The sequence below is a fragment of the Mustela nivalis genome, assembly GCF_964662115.1.
Source record: "Mustela nivalis genome assembly, chromosome: 2".
NCBI lineage: Eukaryota > Metazoa > Chordata > Mammalia > Carnivora > Mustelidae > Mustela > Mustela nivalis.
In genome coordinates, this window is record NC_139021.1 from 122,771,761 (window position 1) to 122,789,673 (window position 17,913).

The 17,913-nt window shown below is 42.7% G+C and overlaps 1 long non-coding RNA gene across 5 annotated transcripts in view; it reads left to right on the forward strand.

Annotated features, from left to right (window-relative positions):
* The window catches only part of LOC309860105, a 74,050-nt gene that overhangs the window by 25,698 nt on the left and 30,439 nt on the right, over positions 1-17,913 (forward strand). For 3 of the 5 annotated variants that reach the window (XR_014309150.1, XR_014309151.1, XR_014309154.1), the window contains exons 3-4: positions 9,164-9,285; positions 9,416-10,698. The exons of 1 other annotated variant lie outside the window; for it this stretch is intronic. This is a non-coding gene — a long non-coding RNA (uncharacterized lncRNA). Of the gene's footprint in view, positions 1-9,163; positions 9,286-9,415; positions 10,699-17,913 lie in introns of those variants that run through there. One more of the 5 variants, XR_014309152.1, reaches the window with a different exon arrangement.

The following is a 17,913-nucleotide window of genomic DNA, read 5'->3' on the forward strand; positions in this document are numbered from 1 at the left end:
TATCATCTTATGTGGAGTTCATTAAACATCTTGGATTCTTATAGTCATGACTTTCATCAAATTTGAGAAGTTTTCAGCTGCTATTTTTTTCAAATATTCTCTCTGCCTCTTTCTCTCTTCCCTTCTGGCACTCTCACAATGCAGATAGTGTTCAAAAGGTCTCTTAAGCTCTGTTTGCTTTTTTTCAAACATTTTTCTTTCTGTTTCTCAGACTCCATTATTTTCATTACTCTGTCTTCAAGTTCACTGATGTTTTTCTTCTGCCTGCTAAAACCTGCCTTTGAATCCTTCTAATGATTTTTCACTTCAGTTATCTAACTTTCAGCTCCAGAATATCTTTTTCACTTCTTTTTAGGTTTTCTCTTTGTTGCTATTTCAATTTTGTTCATCATTTACTTGACTTTTTCTATGTCTTCCTTTAGTTGTTTGAGCATCTTTATGATAGTGGTTTTAAAAATCTTTCTCTGGTAGATCAGCCATCAGGTCTTTTTCCAAGAATGTTTCTGTTGACTTTCATTTTTCCTTTCAATGGGCAATACTTCCTGTTGTTTTGTTCATTTTAAAAAAATTATGCTTTGTGATTCTTTTGTTGTTGTTGAAAGCTGGACACTTGAATCTAAAAATGCGGTAACTTGAGAAACCAGATTCTCTACCTCAGGGCTTGCTGTGTTTGTTCTCTTGATTGTGATAGGCTGTCTCTGTGCCAAAGATCAGCCTGAGGTGTAAACTTAAAGTCTTTTCAGGTCTTTTCTGAGCCTGTGACTTTTGCTGGGTGTGCACACTTACTAATTTTCCCCATATATGCAGTTGTTTTTGAATGTCTTCATCTTTAATGTCTGCCTCCCAAAAGAGGGGGAAAAATGCAGCAGGTGGATGTGTACCAGTCCTTTAAATTCCCTGGCAGTTATGTCAGTTAGAAGGGAGGTGCAACAACAGTGGTTGTTTGCCTCTTTGCTCCTCTGTGATCAGAAGTAGCAATCAGTGATTGGAGCATAGATCCCTGATATTTGGAAAATAAGATTGTTGCTGGGTTTTTTTGGTAAGATTTTATTTATTTATTTACTTTAGAGTGAGAGCACATACAAGTGGGGAGGGGGTAAGAGGGAAATGGAGAGAATCCCAAGCAGGCTCTGTGCTGACTACAGAGCCTGATGCAAGGCTTAATCTAAAGACCCTGAGATCATGACCTGAGCTGAAACAAAGAATTGGATGTCTAACTAATGGAGCTACCCAGGTGCCCCAAGAACAGGGTTTCTTAGGCCCACCTTGACTCCTGCAAGCTGTATGCAAGCTGCTCTAGGAGCATGTGCACTGCTGTCTGTCATGGGGGTGGGGAGATGTATACTCCGCTAACAGCTAAAATTGATCAAAATATACCACAATGTATGGATTAAGTTTTCCTCTGGAATTTCCATAGACTCCTTCCATAGACTCCAGCCTTCTAAAATTGTTAGACAAATTCTGCCAGTGCAATTGTTGTCTAGGTGGGAAGGCAGATTCCTGTTGCTTCTTACTCTGCTGTCTTCCTAGAATCTTCGGATTAAGATATTTTGTACTTAGAAATGTAGGAAGGAGGGGCGCCTGCCTTCAGCTCAGGTCATGATCCCAGGATCCTGGGATCGAGCCCTGCATCGGGCTCTCTGCTCAGCAGGGAGCCTGCTTCCCCCTCTCTCTTTGCCTGCCTCTCTGCCTCCTTGTGATCTCTGTCTGTCAAATAAATAAATAAAACCTTAAAAAAAATGTAAAAAGGAGAGAACATCTGATGTTTTAAGTGAGAAAATTGTAACTTTTTTAAAGCTATCATAACTGGAAACCTTATGATGACTACTTAATGCATTACATACATTATTTAATGTAATCCTTGCAATAGCACTGAAAGAGAGGTATTATTCCTTTTTCTAGGTGAAGAAATCAGGCACAGGGTAGGGATGTGTGTGTGTGTGTGTGTGTGAGAGACTTCTGAGGAGGTCTTCTTGTGCTTTCCTTTCTCTTCTTGCCTATACTACTTAGGATATTGGTTTGACTACTTTACAGAGTCAAAATAATGGGGACTCAGTCAGAGTTTAAGTTTATTTCTCTTTCACAGTGATGTGATGGTAGGCAGATGGTCCTGGGTTTATAGGAAAGTTTGTTCTTTGAGGACATCCAGGGACCAGGGTTTCTTCTGTTTTGTTGTTTCCATTCTCTGGGTTTTACCCTCATCCACATATTTGAAACTGCTTACCAGTCCCTATGGAAGAGTGGAGCCCTGATGACTCACTTTTGAAAATTTTTTTTAAAGATTTTATTTGTTCATTTGACACAGAGAGAGAGAGAGAGAGAGCAGAAGCACAGGGAGCAGTAGAGGGAGAAGAAGGGAGCCCGATGTAGGGCTCCATCCCAGGATGCTGGGATTGTGACCTGAGACAAAGTCAGAAGCTTAATAGACTGAGCCACCCAGCCATCCCTGATGACCCACTTTTAAGAAGTTGCATACATTACTCCTGCTTATGTTGTGCTATATCATTTCTAGCTAGCAGGGGAATTATATTACAAAAATATAGAAAGAGTGAATGGGTTTTGGGGAGACATTTAGCAATATCTTCTGTTCTTTCAGTTCACACCTCTCTCTTCTCAAAAATATGCCCTTGCATTCTCTCTACTTAAGGGAGAAAAGAGAGTCTTTGTTGTACATAAAGAGAGAGCCACATCAGAGTTTGCAAGGAGGCAGTGTTAACAGTTGTGGGGTGGGTCTGAAGGTGCACATCCTTGGAACAATATATAAGTCCTAGGAACACACCTGGAGGCAGGAGAGGGAGGTAAGCTGGAGGGGTGCTGACAGCAAGATTTGGCAGCTTCACAGGGAACTGTCAAGAACAAGTCCTTTGTCTAAGCCCTGGTCTATCTAACTCAAAGACTAAAACCATTGGGCTAAAAACATTTTGTCTTCTCTCTAAGATTATAAACACTTCCAGTCAGTGCAAATGTCCTTATTATGCAGGGATGAGTACATTTTTTACAAATGACATTGCGCTTCGGAAAGCAAGTTCTACTCCGATGTTTGCCAAGGTAAATAGTTCATTTATTAGAAATTAAGGTCCAATATATCTCATCCTTTGCTGAATTTAAGTGAAGTAAGCTGAAAGTCCTTTGTTCTTGACAGGGCATTGATATGTATTTTTGTCTCCTTTTTTGTGCTATGGATAGCTTGAGTGTGTGCAATCTTCAAACTTCTTTACTCTTGCCAGTGGAGTTTGAATCAATTGAGCACATCACTCCTCTATTAATCTTTCACATATGGGGAGAACAAGAAATCTAGAGAACATTTTCATTTCTTGGGAGCTTTATTTCTAGAGCCCTTATTTTCCATCTGGAAGAAAGCTCTTTGATGTCCTCTACGTCAAAAAGAACCAAAGTACAAAGTTTTGTCCAGGATTTAGGTGCTGCTAAAGCTCTTATAAGCTTGAGAACAGACATTGGGAAAGAGTACTGACTTGTCTGGGTTTGATTCTGACTTGGCTGCTTTTATTAATTATGTGAATCTGGGTTAGCCACTTGACCTCTTTGAGGCTCGTGGTTTTTGTTGGAAAAGTAGGCAAAATCATCTGCCTCCCTTCAGGTCGTTATTAGAGAACTGTTCTGCCTTCATTAAAAGCTGAAGCTTTTCATGTCTCAATGTCCTCATCCCTAAAATGGAGGTAATAATAGTACGTACTATGGAAGGTTTTTGAGAAGCACTTGGAATTGCGCCTGGGCTACAGTAAGCTCCATAGAAATGTTAGCTGTTATTGCTTCTCTGTGACTAGGGACTAGCCACCCATGAACACTGGACCTGTTTGGAACATTGACAAGACAGCAAAAGAAGCCAGTCTCCAGCCTGGATGTTCATCGCAGGCTGGAATTCTTATGGGCTCCTTTATTTGCAGGGAACAGTATGGAAGCTGCTCAGAGGCCAGAGCTACAATAATCTTTCAAGATAGCTGCTGCTGATGCATCTGAGAGAGCACAGTGTCGCGGAATTTTGCTGGAAAGGGAAAAAAAATAATCTTGTAATGAAAATATATTCTTCAGGGCAAAATGCCACAAATGGGTAGATAGGAGTAATCCCAGAAATACATTCTAGTGAAAGTCATCCAGTGATGTTTTCTTTCTTTTTAAATATTCTTTAATTATTTTGTTTATTATTGTTTTGAGTTTTATTCCTTATTGATGAGGGAGCAGGAGGCTGGCTGAGGACAAAGCAAAAGCTGGCGCCTTGCACCCCCTCTTCACCCGCTCCCCTCCATAAGTGTAGCATCCCTCAGGCAGCCCTGACTGCCATGAACAATAAGCAAATAGTTAACTTGCAGAGCTCACAATCCTGCTAGACAGGAGTCTCCCTTGGCTTACAAATGTCCTAAATCTCACTAACAAAGACGATTGATAGCAGGATTGTGACACCCCACCAAAAAGTCTCCCAAAGATCTTAATGTTAATGGCTGGTCTAAAGATGGCTCCGGACCTCAGCCCACCAAACCTCACCTAGGTTCTAGAACTTCATCACTTATAGCCCTTTTTAATGTCAGCCCTGTCTTCCTCTTTATGTGTGTGATTTACTCAGCTATGCATGTAAGCAGGAAATAGCAGATAACGTGTTTCACAGCAGATTCTTATCACCTCTATCTCAGGGAGATTTCATTCAATAGGCTGCCTAGATATGCGCAATTCTCCTACACTCCCCCCTTCCCCACTCAGTATTCCCTACTTTTCAAATTCAGTATCTTCAGAGACGTTTAGTTCAGGAAATAGGGGCAGGATCTGATTTTGGAAGACGTGCATTTTCAGCTCTCAAAACTGTGTTGTCATTTTTCTTTTAGCTTTTCTTTACGTCTTTTCCTTGATCCTGGAAGAGGGCGGAGATTTACAATCACATTTTATTGGTACTTTCCTCCATCACACGGATGATAAATTATTGAGAAGCCATTTGGTCTATAAAAATGAAATACAAGGCCCATCCCCTTCCAGCATGCGGCCTGGACTGGCTCCAGCAGCTGTGAGCGGCTAGGGCCCTGCGGTCGGAAAAACAAAGCAAATCCCTTACACATTTTAGGCTTGGTCTAAAGAGAGGGACAATGACCTGGTAGACTGTTGGTTCTCTGGATGCTACTGAAGGTCACAGAGTCAGCTCTTTTATGACTCCCGAAGGGTCCTTTGTTCTGAGTTTGCAGTTCAGAGATTTTGTGCCTATATTTTAGCTAGTTATTATTTTAGGCTCCAGTCAGTGACAGTCTCAGCTTCCAATAATAGCCAAGGTGTTTTTTATTTTTTATTTTATATATATATATTTTTTTATTTTTATTTTTATTTTTTTATTTTATTTTATTTTATTTAATTATTTGACAGAGAGAAATTACAAGTACACTGAGAGGCAGGCAGAGAGAGAGAGAGAGAACGAAGCAGGCTCCCTGCCGAGCAGAGAGCCCGATGCGGGACTCGATCCCAGGACCCTGAGATCATGACCTGAGCCGAAGGCAGCGGCTTAACCCACTGAGCCACCCAGGCGCCCTATATATATATTTTTAAAGATTTTGCATTCATTTATTTGACAGACAGAGATCAAAAGTAGGCAGAGAGGCAGGCGGGGGTGGGGGGGCTCTCTGCTGAGCAGAAAGCCCGATGCAGGGCTCCATCCCAGGACCCTGAGATCATGACCTGAGCCGAAGGCAGAGGCTTAACCCACTGAGCCACCCAGGCGCCCCCCAGTAATGGCCAAGGTTTTAAATTTTTCTCAGACTTTACTACGGTTGGTCTTAACAACCTTGTTTGGGTCACATGCTTCTCTGAGAATCATGTGATGAGCTTCTCTGAACCTCCTCTCACCAGCACACTCACACACAAACACATGGAAGACTTCCAAGTGTTCACACATCCCCTGAGCCTCTAACTTCTCCACTCTGTACAGGTCCACGAACCTCACTTATTCAATTCTGTTTTCTCTATGGTTTTTAAAAGCATTTGTTTGATGATAATATTTATTTTTCTCTCTTTCAAAAATAGAAGGCCTATTATTTCAGTGTGACCTTGTCTTTTATGTGATGGTCAATTCAACTGAGTTTTGTTTTGTTTTGTTTTTTTAAATAAGATTGAACTTTAATTTTGTTTTAGGATACCTGTCTTTCTGGAATCTTAGTATTTTAAAACTCAGATTTAGAATCAGACACAGGTCAATCTATATGAATTTCTGTAAACTAAAATCTAGGGAATTCCAGGATTAGTCTAGTTTTTCTCCAATTTAAATTTGAATATACTGTTAACAGATCTGCTTGTTGTGTAATATAATGCCAATTATTCTGTCCACCTAATTATCTTCTAGCACGACATTAAAAGTTTTATAAGAACCATAACAATTCAGATATTTTTGATGGAAATTTTTTTTTTAGATTTTTCAATGAAATTTTTTATTTTAATAACACTACAATGAGCATAAGACCTTTTAGATATTTTTTTTAAAGTTCTATTCCTATGTATCAGTATAAGGAGTTTTACAGTAATGCAAATATAGAAATATACTGGTTTGATGGAATTTTTTTTTTTAAGATTTTATTTATTTATTTGACAGAGAGATCACAAGTAGGCAGAGAGGGGAGGAAGCAGGCTCCCCGCTGAGCAGAGAGCCCAATGCGGGCTCGATCCCAGGATCCTGAGATCATGACCTGAGTCGAAGGCGCCCCTGGTGGAAATTTTCGTTTCTAACTTGTTTGAACTTGAGATTTGAAGTATCCCTTACCCACCCATTATCTTCTACATGCATCTGGTGACATTGACAGATCATCAGTATGGTTTCTAGAAGGGGCTTTATCATTGGCGGGCTCTTGTGGCTGTTTAAATCTTGCTTCTTGGGTGCCTGGGTGGCTCAGTGGATTAAAGCCTCTGTCTTCGGCTCGGGTCATGATCCCACGGTCCTGGGACCGAGCCCTGCATTGGGCTCTCTGCTTAAAGCAGGGAGCCTGCTTCCTCCTCTCTCTCTCTCTCTCTGCCTGCCTCTCTGCCTACTTGTGATCTCTGTCTGTTAAATAAATAAAATCTTAAAAAAAAAACAAAAAACTTGCTTCTCATTACCGGGCAGGAAATAATTAGCCTCATAAGTGTTCCAAGTAGGTGCCTCCCTCTTCGACTCCATGTTTTAAGCCTGAATCTCATCCACCTGGCTGCCTTCAAACACCAGACCCCATCGTGAAGATTGATATCTGCTCTTTGCTGCTGCTCTGTTGATCTGTTCCAGGCCATCACTTCCCTCTCTGTCCTTGCGGAGAAGAGTGCTACCGGCTTATCGATAGAGCCCATGAGGCCTAATCCTTGAGTGCATGATCATTATAAATCTAACAATCAGCCCTCTCTTGACATAATCAGGGTCTTCAAATCAGCCCCTGGAGCAACTGTGCTTTGGGTGATACCAATCTGATAAAATTCCAGTTTTCTGCGAACTAAGGAGGTCTGCCCTTTTGTGTTTGAACTGATCTAGTGAGTAAGTCCGTGGCCTGAGATCCTGGGCTTCGGGCCTAAGTAGATGTGAGCTTAAATCTCAGCTGTAACACTGTAATCATAATTCTGTATGGGGCTCATAATACCTCTTTTGCTGGGTTAGTCTAAGATTTGAGATAGTATCTGTAAAGCACATCTTAGGTGCTTAATACATGGTAGGTTCTTACTCTGTGATCTCCTGGTCATAATCCCTACCTCTCTAATGCTGAAGGGAATCAAAAGCTTTTACTGTTTGATTTGTACAACTGGGAACTGGCAACATATTTGATGTTGTACTGGGAGAGCCCATCATGGAAAGTGTGAGAGAAAACGAAGGCCTCTGTCCATTGTGAATGCAGTTCTTATTTTGGAACAGTGACTCTTTGGAAACACACAGTACAGGCTTTTAAGGGCTAGATCATCCAAGGTGAATGTTTCTGCTACTCAGAAAAATGCAGGAGAGGTCAGAAGATCATTCACTGAGAGCGGAAGTTCTCACTGGTACAAGAAAAATTTAAAAAGCTCTGATCAAATTATACCCACGAGTACAAATAAACTGCTGTTGGAGGATACAGTTAGGGAGAAAATGATTTCTGAATATTTTGCAGTTTCACAGAATAAAGAAGACAAATGGGTTTTTAGTTTTTCTGTGTGGGGGAAAAAACAACACACTTACCAGAATGGTGCTCTAATGGAGGTTTAAGGGCAATTACTGGGTCTTTGAGACCTTCTCTGCTTTGGGAAGGTAGAGATAATCTCTCTGTACTTCCCACAAGGGACTGTTGGTGAACAACATCCTGTATCTCGGCCTCACCAAACACGCTATTCCCATCATGGAGCGTGGACTTAATCTCAGGCCTGCAGAGATTTTGGGCAATTCATTCTGAATTTTCACTGTGTCACATATCTGGAAGAGAAAAGGCCAGCATGGAATCCTGAGGGTTTAAATAAGGACCCAAACTCTGACGCTACCCCACATTTAAACTACCTGATTTTTATTCATCATAAATGGACTCAATAGCATGATTGCCAAAAATCCAGACGCCTTCTTGAGGAGCCACTGTTTTAGTCAGTGTTTGACCAACCTAATCCCCTTGGGAAAGAGAATGCACAGGGACTCAGACTGGGGTGGACTGTTCGGTCAACTTTGGTTGTGACCTCGGCCCCACACTCAGCTCAGAGGACCCGGACAAGGTGGTTCATACAGACAACTCAACAGCTCACTTCTGAAGATTGAAAGGCTAAAGGTTCTTGCCGTGTGAGCTGTTGCACAGAGCTTCTTTCTCCTCACCCCCCTCTGGAGCTCCCACAGGTGTGGGGGCTTTTGGAACGGTAGGGTCCAGGCATGTGAATGTGTGTTACTGGTTAGTGAGTGTCTGCTAGGATCCTTACAGGTGGGCGTGCAGGTGGAAAAGGGCATAACCCCAGGGTGCTGTCCACATCACTGCGTGGGTTTGGTGCCCCTGGAGGTGAGCACTACACTTCTGGACAAAGAAGGACCAATATCTGCTTGAAATGAGGAGTGGCAGATGTCTGGGAATCTCTTTCTGACAGCAATTGCATTTTAGAAGTTGGCTTACTTTGGCAGAAAAGGGTGGTCTGGTCCTTCATTTCTACAGAATAGCAGCAGTCAGGTCTGCTCTAAAAATTCTCAGAATCATACCTTAATCTCTGTGTCTCACAGCTGGTTCCCGGAGACCTGGATCCATCAGCCACAGGATGGCCTGGGCTCAGGGCCAACCTGCTGAGAGGCTGCAAGCTTCCTCACCTGTTCTTCCCCCCTCGGCCCCCTCGGGGAGCTGGAGGGTAAGGCCCCTAACCTCCTGGTTGTCTGAGTGGGTGGGAGGCAAACCTGGAGATCCGTGTTCAGAGCTGGCTCTGGGCAAGGCTGCGGGAACTGGTTCACTTCTAATACCTCTCCAACCTGCTGTTTCAGGCCAGGCTTTTAGGATAGAGGACACAGAAAACCACTTTGAATGGCTGCAGTTAAAATAAAGAAGCTCTGTTGGCCCATTTTATTGAAAAATTCCTGAGTGTGGCTTCAGGTGCACGGATGACACCATAACCACCTCGTCTCTTCCCTTCTTCTCTTCTCCTCGGCCCTCCTGCCCCTCTCTCAGTGCTGCTTTTCTTGCTCTGAGGTTGTCTTCTGCAGCAGGTGGCCCACAGGCTTAGTGATTCCAGAGAGGAAGAACCAAAAGCTCTAAAGAACAAAGCAAAACAAAAACAAAAACAATGTTCCACAACCTGCCCCTCCCCAACAACAAAAACCAGAAAACCAGCTCCCACTAAACCAAACCAAACCAAAGCAACCCAAATATGTGAAAAACACACAGAGGATTATGTGTTCATGGTCTGGTTTGGGTTATGGGCTCCTCACTGAAACCATTGTTTTGGCCAAGAGACCAGGCCTGGGTCTTGTGTCCATATGGTGGTTACATTCCCAGCCAAGTCAGTTCTGGGGGATGGAAGATTATGTCTCTAAAAGGAAATCAAGATGTTGCTGGAGGGAAGAACATATGTCTGTGTGCAAAATAGGAGTTACCTGGTCACTTCTCACCTCTCCTTTTCTGCATCTACTGTGTAGGCCAGTGGTCCTTTTCATCATGGACTCTACTAACCTGTCCTCCTGGGGTGCCTGGGTGGCTCAGTTGGTTGAGGTCATGGTCCCAGGGTCCTGGGATCAAGCCCTGCATTGGGCTCCTTGCTTAGCTGGGAACCTGCTTCTCTCACTCTCTTTGCTGTTTCCCCCACTTGTGCTCTCTGGCGCACTCTCTCTCTCTCAAATAAATATATAAAATCTTAAAACAACAACAACAGAATAACCGTGCCCTCTTCTGAGATACATTTTCCTGTTTTAGGGTAATCCCTTAAATTGGCTTACAGTGCTTTTACCAAAACGTCTGAAAGCGTTACTAATGTCAGCCAGACATGTTTGTGCCTCTAAGTTAACTTGACTTTTCCATAACATTTCACACTGGTGATATTCATGTCCCTTTAAAATGGTCTCCTCTATTGGGGCACCTGGGTGGCTCAGTGGGTTAAAGCCTCTGCCTTCAGCTCAGGTCATGGTCCCAGCGTCCTGGGATTGAGCCCCACATTGGGCTCCTTGCTCAGCAGGAAGCCTGCTTCTCCCTCTCCCACTCCCTCTGCTGTGTTCCCTCTCTTGCTGTGTCTCTCCCTGTCAAATAAATAAAAATAAAATCTTTAAAAAAAAAATGGTCTCCTCTATTGACTTTCATGACACTGTGGTGTCCTTGTTGTTTTTTCACCTCCCTGATCCTACAGATGGCAGAACATTTAACACTAGGTTAACTCACAGATTTTTAAAAAAAAAAATTATTTATTTATTTATATTGAGAAAGAGACAGTGTGCACATGAGCAAGGGGAGGGGCAGAGGAAGAGCGAGAATCGCAAGCAGATTTCCTGCTGAGCATGGAGCCTGACGTGGGGCTCAATCTCACAACCCCCAGATTATGACCTGAGGTGAAATCAAGAGTCAGATGCTTACCTTACTGTGCCTCCCACACGCCCCAGCTCACAGAATTTTTAAGTCACTGGTTTTTCTCAGTCTTATTTCCTTGATTGTCCTTAGATCAAGTGTCTAACTCCACAGCCACTTCACTTAGGGCCTCATCGTCTGTCACCTGTGGTGCTGCCATCCCTTCTACTAACTCTCTTCATTTGCAGTTGTCCACTTCTCAAATCTATCCACTCAACTGCTTCCCAACCCTCTCGGTTTCCTGTGTGAAACCATCTGTTGTTCCCCACTTGCCTGTAAGTGGTCATAATAGCTGTTCCACTCATTGTCCCTAATCTCTCTCTCTAATCTCATTTCTTTCTGGCTTCCTTTGGTTTTCCAACACACCAAACATCTTGTAGATCCGACCACACACTTAAGTTTCAATCCTACAATCTTTGCCCAGGATATTCACTTTGCCTCAGCTGCCCTTTTCCCACTTATCTGCCTCAGAGTCTCCTTTTGGTCTTTCAAATCCTCTTTAGACATCATCTTCTCTTGGAAATTTAACACCCTGACACCCCATGCTGAACAAATCCTTCTTTTCTATATTAACTTATATACACTATATTACATTCAGTATTCTGTATTTAAGTATTTATATACATATATGCCCTTTTTAATTTCTTCTTTTTTTTGTAAACAGACAACACTTTTGGGTGGGACTTGTGCAGAGCATCTTCCCCAGTCAGTACTGACGCAAAAACAGCTTCTTGTCTGTTCTGTTCACTGACAAATATGTCAGCTTCTTGATGGTAGTAACCTTGTGTCTTATTCACTAGGTTTGTCATGTATTTAAGTGCTCAATGGATAAATAAATAAAAGGATAGACGGATGACTATAGTTGTCTGGAATCTCCTCAACTTTTGTACATAGTCTTTTGTCACTCCAGCCATGTTGAGTACCAAGATGGAGGTTAGGGGGGCTTTCTGTGGTCATCTGATCTCTAAGAGGAGAAGCTTTGGGCTGGAATATGGTTTTTTTTGATGACTCAAGCTAAGGTTCATCTCACCATAGCACCTGAATTCAACCACTCTCATTTCTTGGAGAGATTTGGAGGATTTTGCTTTTAGTAATGGCCAAAGATGTGCCAGGATTTTCAACATTGTATACTAGTGGACTTTTTCTTTTTTTTTTTTAAGATCTTATTTATTTATTTCAGAGAAGGAGGGAGGGGGAGACAGAGAGAGCAAACATGAGTGAGGGGAGATGCAAGAGGAAGAAGCAGACTCCCTGCTGAGCAGAGAACCCCATCTGGGACTCAATCCCAGGACTGTGGGTATATGACCTGAGCTGAAGGTAGATACTCAACCAGCTGAGCCACGCAGGTACCCACTAATTGTGCTTTACACTGAAACCTTGAGAAAACTGATCCAGGAAGACAGAAGAACAAGTTCTAGAAGCCCTATGGTCTGGGAATGTCCTCCTATATCTTTTCACATTACTGAGAATGAAAGAAAATTCATCAAAGAGGGGGAAAGAAAATCATAAGAAGAAGAATGTGAGGGGAAAATGTAACAGAAATAATAAGGTATATATTTTTCTTACTTCTTCTAGCATCCCTCTCCCCCAATCTGCTAAGTCCTTTCTAGCCTTGATCCAGCGCTTCTAAATACCTTTTCTTTATTTTCATATATTCACTGAATCTGTACCTTTTACTGCTAGCCTGTTTAAATCTTCTCTGAAGGTAGAAAGAGTATATAAACCATAAATGCAAAAGAACGTTTTCTGTGGGGGAACTTTGTACTTTTGTTGGCGGTGGGGGGGGGGGGACTGCTCCACATCTATGCCTCCTTCTGTTTGATGAATCTGGTAAGAGGTGGGGATTTTGCCTCCAACTGTGGAAGTTGAAAAGGGTGGATTCTTTTGGCCCCTGGCCACTAGGTTGCAACCCAGCTTAGCCTGTCAGACCTGGAAAATCCCACCTGGAATTTTGTGACTAGAATGAGTGTCACAACAAAGCGAGCACAGTGGTGGCATTGACGTGTCTGGCTTTTGCAAGGTCTCCTTAGCCAAGCTTTTCTTGTGACATGACTCTGGCTGCACTTGAGCATCCCAGTTTCTCTTGGTTTGTGTTTGTTTTCCAAAGCTTTAACCTTTTCCATGATCCTGTGAGCTGCTTGACATTCTTTCAGTAAACTCTTTTTTTTTTTTTTTGCTCAAGTTAGCCAGGTGGATTCCTTTGTTTTCAACCAAGGACCTGGACTGGTTATCATCATTAGAAAAGTACAGAGAAGAAATATGCAGCCTAATCTGTGGCATTTCTTACCTAAGTCCCCCTCACTCACTGGTTTTATTCTTATTCTTCTTCTGCTCCTCCTCCTCCTTGTCATTCTGGAACTATCAATGCCTCCTTTCAACTCCATTTCATTTTAAGCTTGTGGATTAATCATGCCAGATGCTTCAGATATCATATACCTCATATGAATCCTGGATAATCAGCTTTCTTCTATATGGGATTGGCAAATGTGACAAATACTGGAAATCTCTTTACGCGGAATACAAACACACCTCATATATGATGCTCAGGGAATGCATTTCCATGACAACAGGATGTTTAGGATTTAAGGCAAATAAAGGGATACAAATACATTTAGAGCCATTTTTTTTCCCCCCACTACAGCACAGGCAATAAGCATACTTCTGATTTAATACCAGCCCACGGAGCTCATTTTTGGAAGTCAAGATAATATACTTAATAATGAGTTATGTTAAGCATTATGTATTTTCTAAGATGAAAGCAAGTTTCTTTTTTTCTTCCCTTTGGGGGAGGAGATAAAGGTAGACATTTTTAGTTTCATTTGTCAAGAACGAAAAGACCTTTCTCTGTCTCGCTCTCTCTTTTTAAAAAAATATTTTAATTTATCCCAAACAATGTGAAACCTATGTCTTTAGTTCAAAGAATTTTCAGAACAGTTATAACAGGGCATATTTAAAGATAAAGAACGTTTTTGACTTGGAATCCACTTGTTCCCTGCCCCTCACGTATCCATTTGTTACTATCCAGCCATGTGGCAGTCCTGCGACATCTTTAAAATGATTCGTTTGCTATATGCGTGGTATTCAACCTGACACTATCAGGGAGTGATCATTGAGTTCCTGGTCAATATTCTGTCTGTGATTGGGGCGCCTGGGTGCCTCAGTGGTTTAAAGCCTCTGCCTTCAGCTCAGGTCATGATCCCAGGGTCCTGGGATTGAGCCCCGCATTGGGCTCCCTGCTTAGCAGGAAGCCTGCTTCCTCCTCTCTCTCTCTCTCTCTCTCTCTCTGCCTGCCTCTCTGCCTACTTGTGATCTCTGCCTGTCAAATAAATAAATTAAATCTTTAAAAAAAATATTCTGCCTGTGATTAAAATAATACCATTAACAGACAGGAACTTTTGCATACATTATCTTGAATCCCCAAATATCCTTGCAAGGTAGGGTTAGTATTCCATGTACACATGGAAAGATCATTTCCCCAAGATCATTTGGATTGAAATCCAAATATGTCATACTGAGAAGCCCGTGACTATTCTGTTTCTCCATATCGCCTTCACTTGCTTGATGTATTCAGATTTTTTAAAATTGAGATAGAGTTGACATATAACATCTTAGTTTGAGATGTACAACATGATTTGTATAGATTGCAAAATGATCACAGTAAGTCCAATTCATATCACCTCCATATTTCTTGCAATGAGAACTTTTAAGAGCTATTCTCTTAGCAACTTCCAAGTATACAATTCAGTGTTACTAACTATAGTCACCATGTGGTGCATTACAGCCTCAGGCACTACTTCTTTTTATAACTGGAAGTCAGTACCTTTTGACCCCCTTCACCCATTTTGCCCATCCCCCGCCTTTGGCAAGGTGAGTTCTCTGTGAGTTCGGTTTTTATTTCGATTCTACAAGTAAGTTATCTCTGTCTGGCTTATCTCACTTAGTGTAAGTCCTCAAGATCTATCCATGTTGTTGCAAATGGCAGGATTTCCTTGTGGTTCTTTGGTTGGTTTGTCTTTATGGGTGAAACATATGCCATGTTTCCATTATCCGTTCATCCACTGATGGATACTTAGGTTGCTTCCGTGTCTTGGCTATTGTGAACGATGCGGTGATGAGCACAGGAGTGCATGTATCTTTTTGAGTTAGCATTTTCATTTCCTTCAGATAAATACCCAAGAGTGGAATTGTTGGATCACATGGCAGTTCAGTCTTTAATTTTTTGAGGAACCTTCATATCATTTTCCAAAGTGGCTGCAACCAAATTACATTCATACCAAGATGTATGAGGGTTTTCTCTACACCTTGCCAACATTGGTTCCTTCTTGTCTTTCCTATAATATGCAATCTTAAGAGGTGTGAGGTGATATCACATTGGCTTCTATTTCCATTTCCTGATGATGAGTGACGTTGAGCACCTTTTCACATACCTATTTGCCCATCTGTACGTCTTCATGTCTTTTTTGGAAAAATGTCGATTCAGATTCTTTGCCCATTTTTAAATCGGATTGTCTGGGGAATTTTCTTTTCCTTTTGAGTGGTATGAATTCTTTATATATTTTGGAGATTAGCTCCTTATCAGATCTATGATTTGCAAATATTTTCTCCCATTTAGTAGGTTGCTTTTTTTTTTTTTTAAGATTTTATTTATTTACTTCGAGAGAGAGAGAGAGTACATAGGCAAGAGAAGGGGCAGAGACAGAGAGAGACAGAGACACCTAAGCAGCCTCCAACCTCAGCACAGAGCGTTAGGACCCCAAGATAATGTCGTAAGCCAAAATCAAAACTCAGGTGCTTAACCGACTGAGCCACCCAGGCGTGCCGGTAGGTTGCTTTTTCATTTTGTTAATGGTTTCTTTCGCTGTGCGGTAGACTTCTATGGCAACAGGACAAGTTCCCTTTAACCAGTATTTACATTTTATTGTGATGTTGTTTTTAAACAGACTTAACCCCCCAAAACAAGGAAAACTTGCAGCACTTGGCATGTTACAGAAATCAGGAGGATACAACCTGTGTTCTTGAGGTGCTTTGTAAAGGACTGACATCTGAGGCAAGTGGTGCCTCATGATGTCACTGGAATGAAAGCTGACACATTTGAAGGTGGTAAGATAGAAATGGGCTCAAGCAACAGGGAAAGCATTTAACAGCAATCGTGAATCCAATTTCCTGACTCACCTCCTATCCCAGCTGCCCGGTTGCCAAGCTCATCTTTGCTTCTGGATTACTGCTTTTGAAAGCCTCCCTGCATCTTCATGAGAACCCCACCCTGCCACCCCACCTTAGTTCTGATTGCGGCCCTGGCTTTGCTGCTGGGACCACGGATCTGTAGTGCCTGGTCTCTCCTGTAGCTCAGTGTACTCCCGGTTTGGACCGCTGCCCAGCCTGCACACGGAAGAGGCAGCTCTCCATTCTAACATCCTATTTGATTTTTGTAGGGCGTTCACTCTCATTTATGACTTGGTAAGCTTTGAATTTTAGTATGATTGTGGATGATGAAGAGGTCGATAAATCAAAGAATCAAAATCTTTTCATTGTAATCTCTTGGTGTAACTGTGGGCCCAAGTCAGAAAAAAAACCAGGTTCTGGATACAAGTTTCTCATAACTCTACCTCCACTCCTCACCCCAGATACACATTTCACGCCTCTGTGAACAACAGAAAAGTACTTCTCTTTTCTCATGGAGCAGAGGAAGTGAATTTAGAGAAACAAGAATGAGATTAGAGACGACTGTGTCAAGAGGGGATCTTCTTGCCTTGGAGTGGGAGTTAGTGACTGACTGGGGGGGGGGGGGGGGACAGCAGCTGGTGATGGTACACTGCTGGTTTCCTGGAAGGAGGCTCACTTTTTGTCTATGGGGCTGGGGATGGAGACCTACCTGTCCAGGGGCAAGGGTGGGAGAGAGCAGGCTGCTGGGGCCTTGGAGGGTAATGCGGCTGGGGCTAGACTGCATAGCCCCAGAGTAGGTGTCCATCCCCTGGTCTCTGGAGCCACATGAAGCATCCCAGACATGAAAGGTTGTGTCATGGGCCTCCCGCCTACACCACGACTCACGAACCACAGAGGCCCAGGCAAGGCATTTTCCTCTCTCTCACCTCTCAGCATAATACACCCCCACAAATAATAAAAAAATAGGTAACATTTATGGAGCACTTTCCTCTCCGTCAGATACTTTTTGAAGTGTTTTACTTGAATGATCTCATTTCCACTATTTGCGGTTGATAAAACTACCACCCCTATTTTCCAGATGAAGAAATATAAAGGTTAAGTAACTTGTCTGAGGCCATTTAACTAGTACGGCATGATATAAATTATGTAAAAGCATGTAAAGGGGCGCCTGGGTGACTCAGTTGTTAAGCGTCTGCCTTCGGCTCAGGTCATGGTCCCAGGTCCTGGGATAGAGCCCCGCATCGGGCTCCCTGCTCAGCGGGGAGCCTGCTTCTCCCTCTCCCACTCCCCCCTTGTGTTTCCTCTCTCTGTCTCTTTCTGTCAAATAAATAAATAAAATCTTTAAATAAATAAATAAAAGCATGTAAGCACACGAAACCATTCTCCAGGTCCTCAACATCTACAAATTTGGGACTGCTCTTAAGAACTAGTCTCTCTTTTGGCTGATTTGGCCGACTGTGACTTGCACCAACCAGTCGGCAGGGCCCAGCGGGCTTTAGGAGGCGTTCAGGTGCCCACTGCGGTCCACATGGGGTCTGCGCGGGCCGCCTGAGCTCTCCTGCTGAGTGTCTCCTGCTGAGTGTCTCCTTCCACCCTGGCCTCCTGTGCTTTCTCCTGAAGTTCTGACCCAAACCAGCTTTGCTCCCGCCTCAGGGATGTGTTCATCCTTCCAGCCTCTTTGTTCCTTTAGTCCCGGCCTCTTTTCTCAACATGTTGAAATTCCGCTCGTTTCTCAAGTCCCAGCCCCTTCTCCCAGCAGTCCACCCTT